Below are 16213 nucleotides of genomic sequence, written 5' to 3'. Positions count from 1 at the left end.
AGAAGCATCCACTTTATGTAATTAGAGTTCATGTTTCAGAAAACAGGTTTTTCTCTTTTGGTTCACATAGAACTTCAGCGGCTTGAACTCTGACCCAGTATTCTCTATTAAAAAAAAAATGTGGGGTATGAGGTCAGCAGGCCTTGCTGAGCTGTGTGACCTGGGCAGGGAAGTCAGCCTCCACAAAGCCAAACTTGCCTGAAGAAGAGGGGGGTCAGCAGGGTCACCACAGCATCAAATGCACTGTAGGGAAGAGAGCGAAATCACTGGGGACACACAGTGGGTAGCCTCCATTTTTGTTTACATTCCTCTACCTGAAACAAAGCCTCTGTTGGATATACATGTAACAGAGTCAAACTGAAATTCAAGTTACCCCCCAGAAATCTAGAAGGAGATAGCAATCAGACTATTAACTGCATTCGCAACAAGAAAGCATTGACTGAATTGTAATAAAATAAGCACCTTCCTTACCGTTATAATTCTGGGTCGGACTCTGCAAAAATGCATCATCTGTTATGTACTCTAGGATTCTAAGAGCAAGTAATGTAAGTAAATCTCCCAATGATGAAAACAGACAGTCTACACCAGTAAAGCATGAATAAAACCCAGAATATCAAATGGCTGGGTCAAGCATTTAGAAAAATGCCCCCCAGGCAACAAGCAAGAGGGATTTCATTTAGTGCACCCCCAGAAGATAGAATGCTTTCCTTCCAAGCTATTTCCATCTTTCTTACTTCAGGTTAGATTAGGAGGCTGTGGCAAAAAGAATATGGTAACTAAACACCATATTCTCTTTTGCTCTCTTTTGCTCAATTTACCTGTTTGAAGTTCAGAAATAGTTTTTAAATTGAGCTATTTTTCCCACAAGAATATTTTATTTTCCATCCGAGCCTGTAAAGCCATATACTTGAGCACAAAGTCTGAAAAGAGCTGACAGAAACCTGTCACCAACCTTAGCACAAAATTCAAGACAAAAATCAGCCATCAACATTTTTTTCTTATAGATTTGGAGAGAGCAAGCCAAGAAACTGAGCTTGGAGGCCACATGTTGCCAGGATGGTATTCAGCTTCCCAGATCCTAAGAACCACCGGAACATGGACTCCCTGGTTGTTCAAGACATTCAGTAGGACCCAAGTTACTCTCCACAGAAGACCAACTAATTTGTTCATTACATGGGGTTTCTAAGTTTTTAAATTTTGAACATCTGTTCAGGCAAGGACTGTGCCTCACCACAGCCCTGACACTAACTGTTCAGGTTGAACAGGCCACTTTTAACTTCCCAGGGTTGGTTACTGCGATTGTGGTATAAATGTCTAGAATTGCATCTCTTAGCTCTCTACATCGGTCTTCATGAAAATGTGTGATAATAATAAGTGCATAATGAGAACGCCTTACAAATCCATGTACAGACTTGTTTCAGAAACCATATGAACATCTTGACTCTGCGCTACACCTCGGCCGCCCACTGAAAAAACCAGACCAACCCTGACCTCTCGTAGATATTTCCTGTCAGCATCACAGGTCAAATCTGCTTCTTGAAAGGGTCAAAGGTCAGCCCAAGGACCAAAGTCAGATAAAGCAGTTTAAACAATTTTAGCAAATCAACTACAATAGAAAGTTGATTTATTTTGCAAGAACTAGAGTAGAAAAATACACAGTGAAGGTTTCTTCATTCTCCCTTCAAAATTGTGGTGCACTGACTAAGACATGGACCAAGGTGTAAGCTGCTAGGAAATGGGGTACAATGAGGTGATGTGGGAAGTATGTAGACAAAGGTGCAAAAATTGAGTCTCTCATGCTAGTAACAGTGCATCTCCAGATTCATTGAGCAGGCACAAATTCTCTCTAGTGGTGAAGAAACCAGGTACCCTTTCCTAGGCACTTTACCATGTCTCCTGCCTGTGGCTGTGGCACACAGCCATTCTTACACCACTCCAACTCCCTACCCTATTGTACCGGCAGGAGTGGTGAATTACAAATTACATTTCCCGATTGGCCCAGGGCAGCCAATGAAGGGCAAGAGATTCAACACAGAGAGCAACCACACACTGACATGGGGACCAGAGATTTCATACACCTTTCAGATGGTAAGGAAAGCACAGATACTCACAAACCTGTTTTAAGGCAGGAAGCTTTTATAGTATTAAATGGGTAGATTGTTTTACTGGGTCATTCACAAAAGACAAGGGGACCTAAAATAGATTTTTTGAACCAAAAACCCAGGACCTTTCCCTCACATATCCATAGCAGCACACACAAAATCTCCTTTACAAAACAACTGAGCTACTTCACTTCAAAAATCCCATGATTTTTTTTTTTTAAACAAAAAGCAGGGCGGTGGTGGTGCATGCCTTTAATGCCAGCACTCGGGAGGCAGAGGCAGGCAGATCTCTGTGAGTTCAAGGCCAGCCTGGTCTCCAAAGCTACACAGAGAAATCCTGTCTCGAAAAACCAAAAAAAAAAAAAAAAAAAAAAATCCCATGAATCAAAGACACAAATATGATAAACGTAGAATTTTCTTTTGACTTTGTTACATGTGAGTACAACAGTGACACTGTCTTTGGTAAAAAGGACATAAACAAAATTGACTGCAGACCTACTGTGTGTCACGAGCCGCCTTCCTTCCCTTTCCTGCAGACGGTCCACTTGAAGGTTCAAACTGGTTACATGTTTGGGAAATGGATTTTAAAACATTGCCGCTTAGAATTATCACATAAAGCGTGTGTGTGTGTGTGTGTGTGTGTGTGTGTGTGTGTGTGTGTGTGTGTACCAAAGCCACATCTTCAGTCAGCTGAAATCACCAAGGAGAAGCAGAGGGTGAGCTGAAACTAGCCGAGGCCGTGCCTAAGCTGGGAACATCGACAGAGATAGTGATCAGAACCAGAATGTTACTTCCTTTGGCACCAACTGAAACAGGCTGTACTACATGATAGCTACTGAAATAAAGATACCCAGTGTCGATGGCACTAAAGATCTGCTCTCTTCATTTGGCAATCTCAGGTTCCATCCATTTTCCCACAATAACATAATTTGTTGTTTATGGCTGAATAACACTCCACGCTCTCTCCCCTTCCTTCCCTCCCTCCCCCCCGGGCCCCCCTCCCCGTGTGTGTGTGTGTGTGTGTGTGTGTGTGTGTGTGTGTGTGTGTGTCTAGTGTGTGTCTATTCATCTACTGCTGGCTGATTCCACAACTTGGCTACTGTGAGCAGTCCTGTAAGAAACATGGATGTACAGGTATCTTTGTGGTATGTTGTCTTAGAGTCCTTTTGATATATTTCCAGATGTAGTATGAATAGACCACGTGATCATTAGAGTTTCAATGTATTATGATTGTACGTGTGTGTGTGTGTTGTGTGTGTGTGAATGCAGGTAATGTGTGTGTCGCAGTGGGTATGGAAGTCGGAGAGCGATGCTGAAGAATCAGCTCTCCTTCTACCATGATTCTGAGGTGGAACTCAGTGGACAGGCCAGCAAGGCAAGCACCTGTCAGCGGCTCAGCCATAGTGACAGTCCTGCTTTTGAACTTTTCGGGGACTTCCATACCAGTTTCCATAGTGGCTGGACTACTTCACGTTTCCACCGTTCCCGCAATCGTGAACAAACGTGCGTCCATCCCCCGCCCCCACCAGCTTGTGTTCTTTGCTTTCTGAATCACACGCCTCTGACTGAAGTGAGATGTCGGACGAAGCCAACTCTGACGACAGATGCCACGTTTCTCTCCTACGTGGAACATAAACGATACATAGTGTGATATGAAAGTAGAAAGAGGGGAATTTGGAAACAGGAAATGGACTAGAAGGGTCAGGGACAGGAGAAGGTGCTGGGCGTGAATGCAACCAGAGCGCAGGTTATACCTGAGTGACATCGACATTACGAAACTCTTACTTCCTCAGTGAACAGAAAATCAAACTTTAAAAGCTCCCTAAGGAGAGAAATATTTACTCTCTCCATTTCTCAGTGGCCTCTCTCTTTTTTTTCTCACACAATCCTAACATGTCTTAGGGTTAGAACGAGAGTTAGACTAAACTCTCAGTGGTCTGGGTCACACATTTCACGTTTTGTGATGGCTTACACTTGGGACTTGCACTTTTTGTCAAGTTAAACTCTGAAAAACAAATGACAGTTTATTTTAAAACATCATCAAGATCTTACTATATACAAACAACCCACTAATCAAACTACCTCATTTTACTTTTGCACCCAGACTGATTCCATCTAACTGTGGCCTGGAAACGAGATATATATATATCTCCACAAAATCAGAACAATCCTCTTGGACAAAACCACATCCCTTTCCTTAGAATTAGAATTAGTGACATTCTCAGCCTCAACAGGTCTTCCCATCCCACCCCCATACCTACCCCCAGTCAATCCGCCATCCAGAAGTCACTCATACCAGAATTATTTTAAGCTCTGTAGGCAGGAGGGGCACCAATGGCAGATACATACTTGCTAGATATGGGCCTCTACACCCCTGCATTACATACAACCTTTCATGGGAAAAGTAATATTTAAAAAAAAAGAGCTTGAACTACAGTTGTTTTCACAGAAACTTAACTTTTTCAATTACCAATAAATGTGAATTAACTGCTAACACAGAGTAGAGAAACTGCTTTTGAGTCTTTTAAAAATGAATCATGCTCATTTTTTCCACAATCAGCATGCATTTGCATATAAGATATTAAAGTACTAGCTTGCTCTTTTCTTTGACAGAAAAAAAAATCCCCCTCAAGATTAGTCTAGCTCAAAATACTAAATATTCTCAAGTATGGTGCCAATAAAGATTTCCAATTAGAATACATTGTCCAAGCACCTAAATGCAGATTCCTTTTCTCAAGTAGCCAGATAGATCCTTACATATCACAAACAAATACAAAGCACCGTATGTGGTAATTAACCCTGAAAGAGTCTTAGGTTCCATAAAGCCTCCCGCGTGACTTAGTTATCTTCTCACTGCTGGTGGATAAAGTACACATGGGCTGACTAATAATGTGAGAGGTCAAGCCTTCCCTCGACCATGGATTCCAGCCTGTAAGCGCACAGGCATCGGCCAACACAGATGTGGCAATCAAAGTCACTTGGCCTCTCGGTTTGGTAATCAACTGAATTCGAAGGGAAGTTTTGAAAGATATGGTTCATTTTAAGATACTGGGAGAAGTTTGGTTGTTCAAGTTTATCGAAAGCAAGCAGGAGAAATGGAAATGCAGAACCAAAGGAGCCTCTGTCTTCAGACTGCGGCTGTCCTCCTAAAGGCATGATTCGCTTATGAAAGGTAACACTGTAAAGACAAGGAATTTTTAGAACCGTAGCTAAGTCCCCTGAACCCTGCAGATGAAGAACAGCAACGGCGGATTTTCGGTTCTGTCAGGTGATTTTATTTGTCGGATTAAAGCTGGAAATTCCAGAACTTAACCTCTTCTTCCAGAGCAGCAACCAGCAAATGGGGGGTGGGGGATCTCCAGAGATGAAGTTCCACCAGAACTCAGGCTTCGCTGTTCACCGACTCTGCCTGTTGCTCCTTCGCACCCCAAGAGCAAAGCTGAATAACTGAGGCAGACACTGAGTAGCCAGCAACAAACAGTTCCTGCCTGGCCCTTGAATGTGCTAACTGGGAGTGGTGTGAGTGGCAACACGTTTGTCAGCCCAGCTCTTGGGGAGCTGAGACAGGAAGGTCACAAATATGAAGCTGTGGGCTCCATATGCAGACCCAGGTCGGCAGGAAAGTGAAGGAAATAGACAGAGAGTGTTTGCTGGACTGTGTATCAATCTCGGGCGAAAGGCCTCTACCCAATGACCAGATGGGAATCTTTGGCTCAGTCTAATGGGACCGCAAAGATGAATGAGACACGAGCTAGCTTTCAACAGGATGGTCACTGAGGAAGAATGGCACGTGGGAATGCACACAGTTGGGAACAAAGAGAGTTGGGGAAGGGGGCTGTTTAGGGGTTGCAGAGGGTCCTTGTTTGTTTGTTTATAACTAAGACTTCTTGACAGCAAAGAAACATAGGATGCAACAGAAACACAGCTCTTGCAGGTCAACACACTGGGCAAGTCATAGGGGTTGGTAATATGTGAGAGGTTATTTATAAAATTTAAAGTGACAGATTAAAAAAAATACTCTCCTTGAGCAGATGGCATGGCCTTGTGGGGTCCTTGTGGTCACATCATGCCTGACCCACTCCAAAGTTGAAATACTCATCTCTATGATGGTTTCATATCAGAAAATCATCCAATTGTGAAAGGAAGAGAAAAGAAATGCTATCTGCTTCATACCATGAGTTTCTCCCCAGACTGCTCTCTTCCATTATTAAGTCTAGCCTGGGCTCTTGTCTCCTGTCCAGGGCTGATTCCAAACATTCCTGAGAGTATCACCTTGGGTCCCCCTCATGTAGTCTTGCTCTTGTTAAGACATTAAACCCCTCTGAGTTTCCAGAGCCTCTGAAATGCTATGATGTCCAGACCACTGACTCTCATGCCTAGGCTTCACATTCAGGCACAATGGTACACCAACCAGATGGACAACTCTCAAAAACCTCCAGCTCAGAGTTTCCCCAAATGAGAGGACAGCTACCTATTTCTCATCTGCTTGAACCTATTCTTTCTCTTGTATTCAAAGCTAAGAGATGAGAACCATTAAGCACTCCACTACCCACCACAAATGTTGGGATCTCACTATCAGCACTACTAGCCTTGCATGTGATCTCTTGTGCTCTCCTTTCACTTAAAATCTTTTTACAATTCCATTGCAAGATACGAAAAACCAGACAAGCAGGGCAAGGGGGCACACACCTGTCATCCCAATAATCGAGAAGTGGAGGCAGGATGATCAAGAGTTCAAATTTAACAGAGAGAGTTCAAGACCAGATTGAACTACAGGAGAACTAGTCTTCCAAGACCAAAATGAAAGAAATAGAAGACAGGGAAAGAGAAGCATGCATACATATGCTTCCAGTTCAGTTAGCTCAACTGAAAATCACTTACACAACCCCTTTCTCTTCTTCATGTTTTTATTTTGACTCTACCTTGATTGAATAAAACAGAAAATCTCAAAGCAGTAACTCCATCTGGCTTTTGAAACTTCTCATTAGTTAATGACATCCATCCAGACATTCCTTGCCCCACAGCTCAGGAGGCAACTGCCAGCCCAAAAGCCCAAGAGGGGCGTAGATGGCATCTTCTAGTCACTAGGGGAAGGGTGCACTAAGACTGACGTTTACTGTGCCACACACAGGTTCACCCCACCAAGAGAAGAGTGGATGCAAGACCAGCAGCAACAGATAGGATCTGTACAGGCAAGCGAGAGTGGCTGAGCTCACAGGCAGGCTAGAAAGTGAGATCTCAAGTCAGTAACGCCCCTAGACCACAACGATGAAGACCTCCAGATTTTAATTAGTGTTCTTCTGCAGTAATAGGTATGCCAATTAGTTTTACAACTCAACATATTTCTAATTTTGCAAATTACATTTAATTTAGGATGTGAGCATATGTTAATGCTTAATAAGATTTTGAGCTAGGCCTCCCCCAGGAGATGGTAGAGCCATAGAACAAGGAACAAGAAGGAAGGAAAGGAATTCAGAAGTCCTAAAATAGGTGCACCGGTGTATATAAGCATCATATATATTTCCCCCAAGAGACAGCCATTCTGTGTCATTTTGTTTAATGTGGGCATGCTTGTTTTAAGACTTGGTGCTAGTTTGCAGGCGGGAAGTCATTTACATTGTACAGTAGAGCACATTGGCTTCCTGCCTTTGGAGCTTGAAAGAACACGGTAGTGTCTGAATTTGGTTTTATTTATTTATTTATTTATTTATTTTCGAGACAGGGTTTCTCTGTGTAGTTTTGGTGCCTGTCCTGGATCTCGCTCTGTAGACCAGGCTGGCCTCAAACTCACAGAGATCCGCCTGGCTCTGCCTCCCAAGTGCTGGGATTAAAGGCATGCGCCGCCACCACCACCCAGCTGAATTTTGTTTTATTAATGCAAGGAGAATGTGAGGATGTTGAGGCATGGCATGGCATTGGGCCCTCATATAGTAATGACAAGTAAACATCATCACTACCCGCACTACAACTGAACTCAAGCTGGAGCAGGGAAACCTTCTGATAGGTTTCTGTAGCAGCCTTCCTTCAGTTAACAGCAAACAGACTGACAGTCCAATATAGAACTAACACCACGATACACCGACACTTGGAAAAACTTTTAATTACAAAACTTATCCAGCTCGCAGAAAAACAACAGACTATGAGAGAGGAAAAAACAAAAACCTTCCTTAAAAGTGTAACATCACTATTTTCACATCAAATGAATAAGACTAAAGTCAGGATAAAGTCACCAAAGTGCCTCGTAGGGTAGGCACTGGGTGTAAAGTGGGTCCTTTAACTGTAGCTTTAGGAAGGGACAAGGCTAGATCTACAAGTAAACCAAAAAGTTGCTCTGGCTACATCTGAAGTGAGAATTCTGACAACCGGTCTACACACACCCGTGTAAATAAGACAAAGTCACTGGCTACAGACTAGCCTGGAAGCATCTGCCCACAAAGATCTGGGTGTTTATGAGTGCAACTAAACCAATGAAAGCAAGAGAGAAAGCCTGTTGAGTGTGAGTCTAGGACTTCATGGCAGCCTGGGATACAAGGATCCAGTGTCCCCGGCACCCTTTCCAGGAAGGAGGGGGCACCAATGGACAGAATACAGAAATGCCAACCACTGCTCAGGTCCCCTGCAAAGCATTTATTCCCTTGACTCACATCGCATGAAGTCTCCCAAAGTTAATGTCAAATGTGAACTCGGACCTGAAGAGCCAAGAGCCCTGACCTGGCCTTGCTGCACACCTGCCACTGTGTCACAGCGAAAGAGACCCAGGTTCCACAAGTCTGAGAGAGGCAGCATGCCATGCAAGGCTGGCTTAAACGCTGGCCCGGAAACCTAATAGGCCACATCAAAGCTGGTTCCCAGTCTCAGCTACCTTTTGAAGAAGCAGCATCCGTGGTGAGTGCTACAACTTTGAATCAGTCTCAAAGCCCCAGAGGGCACAGAAAATACATTCGTTGGGTTGTCTGGTATTTAACCTACTTCTTCATAATTAAATGAAGACAAGGAAACATTTATAGTTTCAATCCTTTAAACTAAATGAAGACCTAACAATAAAGAAATGGCTGACGTATATAAAAGTTGTGATCCATAGCCCCCAAACTGCAGGACACATTCTCACATTCTGACACCTAGATCCAAGGCCTGACACTCAGAGGCCACTACTTCAGACGTTTACATTGTAACAAGCTAACGCTAAGAAATCCAAACCATTCGTACAAGGTAATCCAAGATTAGATTAAAAATTGGGTGACTCTCAAAGTTCACAAAAAGTTCATCAGGGCCTGGGGAGGGTGGGTGCAACTTCTTCAAAGACCTTTAACAGAAAGGTGGCCACTCCAGATGTTTCCAAGTTGCCTGGTCAGAAAGATGGTTCACCCCAGGTATGCCGCAACCTCTCTAGTACTGATTGATACTTAACAAAGTTTCACTTAAGTAGCAGTAACGAAGGTAATAACCCGGACTGCATTTTAAATCTAGATTACACTTCTCAAGCTAACTAGACTGTTTGTCTGTCACTGATGAGCCTCCCCTTCCCCCTACAGGATCCGGGGAGTCATTTGTAGATTGGAAACCTTGGCTCTATTCCTTTAGTTGGTTGCCATGAATTAATGAGAAATCAGCCCCATTGGCCTCCTACCAACATTCTGTCTGATCTTTTCAGGGTTGTCTCAGATTCTGCAATCTAGAACCTGTCCATAACCAGGGAGTTTCTGTGCCTGTCGGGGCGGTCTCTGATGTTCTCCAAGGGAGTAAAGGTCATCCCCTCAGGTTGAAGGCAAGACTCCGGCAGAGAAGCATCCTCCAAATTCTAGAGAAAGGAGGCTGACTTGAAATACCCAGGAGAATGACATGACCCTGGCCATGAGACAACCTACTGTTCCAGAAAATAGCTGACTGTTTCCTATTCTTGAGTCTCCTGGATATTTCTTTCTCTGTCTACGTATTTCATGATACTGTGCAATTTGTTTGTGCTTTTCGACAGTTCCCGTTTTCACCCGGACTGTGGAATTCCACAGATGATCTTTTTTTGCATCCTGGTACTTCATTGAACACCTGGGTTTGCCAGGAACTCTAGCCCTTTTCTACCTACATCCCATCTCCTTTTCTCCATTTTTTTCCTTCCCACACTACAGAAATTTTTCTGTTTGTTTCTTGAGAAACTTACATATTAAGACCAAAAAGATTCGAGATCTAACGGGAATGAAAAACTTGTAATTTTTATGGAGAAAGCAATAATTTTAAAAGCCATAGAACTTAAAATTTATTGATCACAAATCTCAGACTTTCAGAGATGAAATTGCTGAAGTAAGAATGCTCATGAAAACAGAATTTATTATGGAAACATGGAGGTATTTATGTCTGATCTCCTGAATATAGATGTACAAGTGTTTGGCATTTTAGAGTTATCATTTATAGTATCTTTTAACAACTGGATATTAGCAGACTAGCTCTACTGAGAAAATAGTGTTCCTAATGATAACATGCATGCCATCTTCACAGAGGGAGAGAACAAACATTGATTTAGTATTACTTATTTGGTAGCCTCTACAGGGGGAAAGGTTTTATTTCTAAATTGGTTTGGGGGTAAATTTTATAAACTATAACGTGTGTGTGTGTGTGTGTGTGTGTGTGTGTGTGTGATGCCTGGGATGAGAAATAGGAGGAAATGACTCCCAGAAGTCCTCAGAGCATGGCCAATGTCAATCACAAACACTTGTAGTAATTAATTAGAATACAGAGTCCTAGATACTCACCAAAATACATACATACATAAACATATACATAATACACACATACATATACACACACATACATGCATACATACACACATACACACCTACATTCATATCATTCAAGTAGAATGTGTTTTCCTGTCTTTTTCTGTCTTATTCATATTTAAAGATCAGTAAAATTTTACCTGTACATATAAAACAAACCAGACAAAATGACATCATTCCAAATCCTATGTGTAAAGTAGATCATGTGGGGACACAAATCTAATTACTGGCATGAGATAATACTTGATTGAAAGACAGACAGTCAGACCCATACAAGATGTTGACCAACCACTCACCTCATCCTTCTGTCCCCAGACTTTGGAAATGTAAAATGTATGTATTTCTATCAGAAGGCATGAGAAAGAATTTTGCTTATGAAAGCTCATCAAATTGAACTCTATCTCCCAATATTTGAGAATATAAGATATCAGTTATGAATCTTTAACTCTGCTTCACAGTTTACATTGTAAATACACACAAAGAATTAATTCACTCAGTTCCTTAAGGTACTCAGAACTTACTATGTTTGATGAGCACTATGGCAAGAGCTAAGGTGTTCTTCGTTGGCTGTGGTCAAATTTCTACTAAAAACCAAGATCTGGAGTCTCAAAGACATAGCCATGAAGACAAAAATGAGGCCTGATAGCACAGTGCTTATACCGCAGGCTAGGAAAGGAGATGGTAAGTCCCAGGTCAAGGCAGGCTCTCCAACCACACCATCCTCCAGTTGCACAAATGAGAAAGACAAATTTACCAACAGAATGCTTAAGGTACCACAAGTGCTTTAAAGGAAGCAAAGAGTCTCCAAACTGGGGGAGAGAGCAAGGAAGGGATGTCAGGAGCAGCACACCGCAGGCAGGTGACTGTGTGCCCAGCTTATCTTTACAACAGCATGCGGCAGACATCACATGTCAACTTCTAACAGCTAACACAAGCTAAGGAAGAGGAGTGGGCTCATACCAGAGCAGACACCAATAATGGATGAAACGCCAGCTTACAGCCAGGTGGAATTATCATGATACCCATTCATCATCTACCACAACAGCTTGATGTCAACTATATATACTATAAGTGTTCCAGAATATTCTCCTTTACACTGGACATATATGGTACTCTACAACCCAGATTTTATGAAGGGTACAGGTTTACAGAATTGGGAACACTGATACAAAGCATAAGCACATGTCAGCTGACTTAGCTCCTCCGTTAAAAAAATCATTTTAGAAGGCAAATAGCGAGAGAGAGAGAGAGAGAAAGAGAGAGAGAGAGAGAGTTAAAAAAATCATTTTAGAAGGCAAATAGCGAGAGAGAGAGAGAGAGAGAGAGAGAGAGAGAGAGAGAGAGAGAGAGAGAGAGAGAAGGGGGCAGGAGGGGCAGGAGTGTGTTACTGGATTAAAACCCCAGTACTCTATGGATGAGCTGTATTCCAAGTCCTTTTATAACTTTTAATATTGAATCAGCCGTGACTAAGTTTCCCAGGCTGGGCTTGACCTTGCTGTGGCCTAGGCAGGCCTGGGACTTGCTGCCCTTCCTGCCTCAGCTTGAGTCTTCTAAGTGCATACTACAGATATGCCTGGGCCATCAGCACCGAGTGCCTTTCGTTAACTAGGCTGACTTTTGTTTCTGATTTACCTCCACCCTGGAAAGACACGAGCAAGTGGAGCTAGTCTGTGCCATTTACACATAACGTTAACGTTTGTGATTTAAAGTTGTAATTGGAAACAGCACGCACTCTTTAAACGGGCACAGTGACCTAACAAATGCTCTTATCACCACTGAACCCTTCGGAAATTAAATGAGCAGTCCCAACGTGAGCATCTATTAAGAGACAAATAGTTAGGAGATGTCGCTGAGCAGCACACTTGCCTCCATGGCTCAGAACTCTATTCCCCAGAACCAGAATCAACAGAAGAGGAGGAAAGATTGTCATGCTGTAATGGTGGACATACAGTAAGTTTCTTCTAACCTGTACAGTGTACAAGAACAAACATAAACTCTACTGCAAAGGATGGATTAGGGTGTCAGGCACACATCAATGTAGCTGCACCAACTGTGGCAGAAGCACCACTCTGGTAGTGAAGGTGGAGAATGGGGAGGCTGTGCAGGCGTGGGAAGGGCAGACATATGGCAAGTATCTGAACCTTCTGCTCAATTTAGCTATGAAAATGAAACTTATCTGGAAAATATGTTATTAAAGAGGAAGAGAGAAAAAACCACCAGGTCATTCTTACCTCTGCTCGTTACAGATGAAAATACCCTCGAGAACTTCTACCATTTCCTGCCTTTCTTCTTCTCCTTTGCCGTTTTTACTAACTGACTCACTGACAAAATTTAGAAGCAAAAAGAAACCACAGATTTTTCTACAGTTCACTCTAATTGCTAAAACTATTACTGTAAGAACAAGAATGACTTCCTATTCCAGGGAACAGAATAATAAAACTGTCTTCCTCTTCCTGTCAATCAAGAGAACATGCAGAATGGGAGTGAATGGGAGGGTGTTTTCTTTTGATGATACCCACTTACCCTTGAAATGTAGTACTGCATTTAACAGAGGCATAGTGGCTCAATATCTCAGTTCAGGTACCCTCTCGATTTTATTATTTTAAAAACCCTGGGTTTCAGAAAGCCTGAGTTTTTATGTTGCCTCTAGGTGCTAGTGTTCTGGCATATTCTTGAATTGTCCATCCTCCAATCTGTTCCTGAGATGTGCCCCGTAGGCCAGATTCCCACCCATAACAGTGCAATGATCTGGAGAAAAGAACCTTCTTTGGAAAGGGCATCACTCGAGTTCCAACACAGACCTAAAACATTTCTGGGTCTTCCCTTCACCCCTACTATTGCAGTCGATGTAGAGCACCTGCTTGAAGAAATCAGAGAACTTAAGCTGAGAGCAGCAAATTAAACTGTACTTTTAATTGACTGGAATATTGCCAATCAATGAAAAACGTGAACATAATAAAGTAGGGTAGGATATCATGGATCACCCGGACTATGACCCACAGCTTCCTCATCTGTACAAAGAGGATATCAATAGAACCTGCCTCCCCCAGCTGTGTATTCTTATAAACCATGCAAGACTGCTTGGAACATAAGCACAAGGCAAGGGTGTGTGCCACAGACTACAAGATTTTATTTCATAACATTGTAATTAAAAGAGACCGTAACGTGCTTTTTAATACAATTTTAAAAATAAATCTTTGACTAGCTTCAATTTCCCTGAAATAATAGTTTTATACTATTGGCTTAGGTTCAAAATTCCAACAACCTGGTCTCCTTATCAATCCCTTGTCTGTCTTTTGTCTTAGCCCACTCCTATGCCTGTGACAAAATCCTGAGTCTGAGGGAATTATAAACAAGCTATGTCCACTTCTCTCAATGCTGTGATGTCTACAACAGAGAACCAAGGAGGAGAGGATGTTCCCGTTGACTTCTGGGAGAACCCTAATCTCATGACACACATCCTGAAAGGCTCCTCCCCTCAGTGTGCTATCATTGGGTACTAGGCTCTAATACAGAAGTTCTGGACAGAGACAATCCAGTGAAAGCATAGCACAGTTTCAACTGTCTACCTGGTCTCTATAAACAGTGCTTATTACCAGAGACTACTCAAGAAAGAGAGCAAACATTACCTTTCTACTGTAGTAACACTTCCTTTACAGCAGTTTCCAGAGAAAAAGGGTTTAATTCAGCATAAACTAACAGATCTGGAATCTAGGTCAGGAGTCTTTTATTATTAATCATAATGAAATTATGTAAATTAATCATAGAGAATGATGGATTTCCTGTGACATAGTCATACATGTATGTCACATGCTCTGGTCATACTCACCATTCCCCATTACTTCCTCTTCACCCCCCTCCCCACAATGGAGCAGGAGTCTTATTTCACTAACCCAAGTGTGTGTTGCCAACTGTGAACGGGTATTAACACATGCAAATATGCCACACATATCAGAATCCCCCGGTCAACAGGCTCGGCCTCACTTCAAGCCCCAGAAAAGGTGTTGGAAGGCTAGAAATCTTTGTACAAGTGCCCAAGTCACTTCTGCTGGACACACTGAGCCTGGGGTCCATGACTGTCACCAAACTTAAGGCCCTCTGCTGAGTTTACTAACAATGACCTATTTTGCAGGGCCTGGCCACTCTGGAGGTAGAGGCAGGAGGATCTCTGCGAGCTCCAGGGCAGCCTAGCCTACAAAATAAGTTTCAAGACAGCTAGGGCAACATAGTGAGACACTGTCTCAAAAAAGTTCAATAAATAAAGACCTACTTTAAACATACCCTCAATTTGTTGACCTAAAAAAACTATTTCCTGCCGGGCGGTGGTGGCGCACGCCTTTAATCCCAGCACTCAGGAGGCAGAGGCAGGCGGATCTCTGTGAGTTCGAGGCCAGCCTGGTCTCCAAAGCGAGTTCCAGGAAAGGCACAAAGCTACACAGAGAAACCCTGTCTCGAAAAACAAAACAAACAAACAAAAAAAACTATTTCCTACAGTAAATGAGAGGATTTCCCTCATACTTCATATCTTCATTCAGAAAGTGCTGAAGGCCATGTGTAATATTTAGATATGTGTCAATTGATTATTCAGATAAAGGAGAGTCGTGTGGCTTCAGTCCTCAGCTCATTCACACATCCCACCAGGTGAACCAAGCTAAGTAGCCTTCTTATACAGCTAAGAGTGGGGGCCAAACCAGTTTTTCCTCTTTCCTAACCATTTATTATCAAACTCGGAAGTCCCCATTTGGAAAGACAAGGAAACTTTGCTGAAGATAAACAAGTTAAACAGAAAATAGGTGTGAAATAGTTGACACCTACCTCCAAGACAATTCTGCACAATCTCTGAAAACTCATGAAGTCCTATCAGTAATTAAATACAATTCACAATGAGTCATACTATAGCAGTTACACACCTTGGGTTCCACAGTACCTATTTGTCAGAAATTACGTCCAGTTCACAGTGCTGGGAAGGAGACAACATGGAAAAGTTAACAGAAAGCGGGGTATCTTAATCTCAGATGGGATCCAACTATGACAGAGCTTTAGACATTCCACTGAGGTGACCTGGGGACCAGACAAGCATTTTCATCCCAGCTCTCACGGGTTCCACAGACCTTGTGAGTGTTTAAGTCTCAACACAGACTATTAAAAGTCTATCCACATTGTCCTAAAGCTGGCATGAGTCTCCATTAACACACTTAACTACAGGTTTCATCAAATAGGCATCAAATTATTTCCAAGATAAACATCAGTAGGTGTTAGTTGAAAGGGAGAGGAGGGAGGCCCGAGGTTCTTCCAGTTCTTTGAAGTTTTATTTTAGTGAAATAAAAACTCAGCGTGCCAGCC

General features: G+C 42.5%; 1 protein-coding gene across 3 annotated transcripts in view; it reads right to left on the bottom strand.

The window, feature by feature from the left end:
- Basp1 (brain abundant membrane attached signal protein 1) overlaps positions 1-16213 on the bottom strand; it is a 52377-nt gene that overhangs the window by 17496 nt on the left and 18668 nt on the right. The window contains exon 1 of one of the 3 annotated variants that reach the window (XM_059276397.1): positions 2598-2715. The exons of 1 other annotated variant lie outside the window; for it this stretch is intronic. The gene's annotated coding sequence lies outside the window, so the exon portion shown is untranslated. Of the gene's footprint in view, positions 1-2597; positions 2716-16213 lie in introns of those variants that run through there. One more of the 3 variants, XM_059276399.1, reaches the window with a different exon arrangement.

This window comes from Peromyscus eremicus, chromosome 11, assembly GCF_949786415.1.
Source record: "Peromyscus eremicus chromosome 11, PerEre_H2_v1, whole genome shotgun sequence".
Lineage (NCBI taxonomy): Eukaryota > Metazoa > Chordata > Mammalia > Rodentia > Cricetidae > Peromyscus > Peromyscus eremicus.
This window is presented reverse-complemented; position numbering and strand designations above follow the sequence as displayed.